General features: G+C 34.0%; 1 long non-coding RNA gene across 1 annotated transcript; it reads left to right on the top strand.

Annotated features, from left to right (window-relative positions):
* Positions 1-1,875, top strand: LOC132622231 (uncharacterized). Its single transcript, XR_009575849.1, has 3 exons — positions 1-261; positions 781-831; positions 1,579-1,875. It is a non-coding gene; the product is annotated as an uncharacterized LOC132622231 (long non-coding RNA).
* The last annotated feature ends 960 nt before the right edge of the window (positions 1,876-2,835 follow it).

The raw sequence follows: 2,835 nt of genomic DNA, 5'->3' as shown, positions 1-2,835 counted from the left end.
ATCTCATTTGCTTTGGTATTTCGCCTAAGATAAAGAAGGGTACAACATAGTTTCCATTTGGTGTGCAGCAACGTTTCATATTGAAACCAAAAATGTTGTGCTTTATTTATTTCATGGAAGAAAAGTGTAATCCTTCTCAAAGAACAACGTACGGGTTTTGCGTACTGCTTCGATCTCGTTGTTTCATTTTGTCGTGTTGTTGGATCCGGACTTTCTTCAAAGTGAAGTAATGTGGAAGAAGAGTAGTTCTTAGCATATAAGGTAAGAAATCCTCTCTCCTAGATGTATTTGATTTATCCAAGTCGTATCTACATTGCTAGATGAAAGAAATACGAAAATTTTATCGGAAATCAGATAAATTGGTGTTGTAGTTCGGTGGACTGTTTTGGGAGGTTGTTCTTATGAAATTATATGACTGGAAATTAATTGAATAACCCGGAGGTGTTGTTTGTTATTAATATTGTTGAGAAATTTAGGAATGAAGGTGGGGTTTAAAACTATTGTTTAATTGACAAGCTGAGCTTGCCGCTTGTTGCATTATTGTTTAAATTATTGAAACTATTTTTATATTGTTGGCGGGCTGGATCGATGGGATTAATTGTTGATGTTGTTAATATGGTTGTTGGTATTGTTGTTGATGATTGGGCCGAGTTGAATTCTCTGGGTTTGTTGAATTTGTAAAGGAAATGCTGTCCGAATTTCTATAAATGACGTGCTAGCTTAGGGTTGGATTCCTAAGTACCTATAGCTAATGTTTGGTATCTACTGATGTTGTTATAGATCTTGGGAAACCCGAGACTTAAGTTTGGATTAGCTTAAGAAGCGGACAAGGTATGTTAAGGCTATCCCTTTTTTTCATTTTGGCATGATCCTTATCATATGAACGAACACAGTGAGCAAGCGGGTTCCAAAGACTCTATTCTTAGATAGAGTAGAGATATTTGTATCCTTGGCCTCCTATGTTTTATGTCCATAACTCCCAGAGACTTATCATACCTAGCTTCTTATGTCATCAGAGGAGTTCAGAGAATCCTTTTCCGAGTCTTACATGCATATATATATATATATATATATATATATATTATATGGATCGGGCCGTATGTTCCTCGACACTATTATATTATGTATGGATCGGGTTGTACGTCCTCAGCACTATTATATTATATATGGATCGGGCAGTATGTTCCTCGGCACTATTATATTATATATGGATCGGGCTGTACGTTCCTCGACGCTATTATATTATATATGAATCGGGCCGTACATTCCTCGGTACTATTATATTATATATGGATTGAGCTGTACGTTCCTCGGCACTATTATATTATATATGGATAGGGCTGTACGTTTCACAGCACTATTAGTTATATTATAACCTATGCCTATCATATGCCACAGAGTCAGTTTCAGTCATATAGAGTTATGCAGATATTCTCAGATGTTAGCCACATATGCATTCAAATATTGAGACTGGTTTTCATGATTCATATGTACTTGATGTTCTTATGCCTTACATACTCGGTACATTATTCGTACTGACATCCCTTTGCCTGGGGGCGCTGTGTTCATGCCACGTAGACCCAAATAATTTTGCAGGAAAGATTATACAGGAGACTGACTGTAGGGCATTCCCAGGCTATCAGCGAGATTGGTAAACTCCATTTCATTCAGAGTATGACCGAGTTAGAGTATTTCTTTATGATTTGAGTTAGATGCATTATGGGTATGTTGGGGCCCTGTCCCAAAATTATGTTTTGATATCATGTTCTACATTAGAGACTTTTGTAGATAGAGTCATGTACACAGTATGTCAGTCTTGTAAGCGGCTATGTAAGTTGACATATAGTTTTGCATTACTTTACGGATTCATATTATTACAGATTTTACTTGATTTAAGAAATACGGAAAGAATGTTTTGGAAATATTTCATTATGCATATAAATTCATGATTAAGAGTCCAGTAATATTATGAGTATAACGAGAACCAGCGGGTTCAAATGAAGCATGCACATATACAACTAAAAGAATAGAAAGGAATGGTGATATGCATTGTATACCTTACGAATGAGAAAAATGTGGAGGGAAAAATCGTTCAACTGAAGGCACAACTGCAAGCAAAGAAAATCCTGTACATAAGGCCTGAAACATGAAGAAAAAAAAAGATTATTAAACAAAGAGTTTCAATAAGGAGTGTTTCTCTATTCAAATTAAAATTAAAAAATTCGGATGTTATCTCTTTTTGTTTTTGCCTTATCTTTTGTCTAATCAAATCATCATTTAATAATAATTAATATCAATGATTTCATAATATTATAACTAATAACGAGTCACTTGGAAATTTTAAGGAAAATGTTTAATAAATTATTAAATAATGTAGCAACATTAAATTTTGAATTAAAGAATAACTTTTTTAAAAATTTGAATTGACAGATAAATTAGAATCCATGTCAATTACAACTGAACTTGAGATATCTTAGATTTTTACTAGCCATCCGTCTACACCAATATTTTAAGTTTATATAATATGGGAATGTTTGAAAAGTAAAACTATAGGAGTAATCCTTTCCCTCTTTGGTAACTGAAGTGATAAGAAAACATACACGATTTACTTTTCCATAGTAGTAGGCTGACTCAATCCAAGGGTTCTATTAGTGACAACTTTTGATGTAAGCCAACAGGCGAGAATTAGTTAGCTAATTCCATTTACTATAACAGTAATTTTTCAAAATAAGTAAACATATATAACTTATATTGATGAAAAGTGGTGATCTCGAAAATGAGGGGCCTAAAGCCTCGACTTTAGTGGCTTCACCTAAAAGTCACCCCTGCATTAGA

The sequence above is a fragment of the Lycium barbarum genome, chromosome 2 (assembly GCF_019175385.1).
Source record: "Lycium barbarum isolate Lr01 chromosome 2, ASM1917538v2, whole genome shotgun sequence".
NCBI lineage: Eukaryota > Viridiplantae > Streptophyta > Magnoliopsida > Solanales > Solanaceae > Lycium > Lycium barbarum.
Note: the sequence above shows the minus strand (reverse complement) of the source record. Positions and strands in the feature narration are given on the sequence as shown.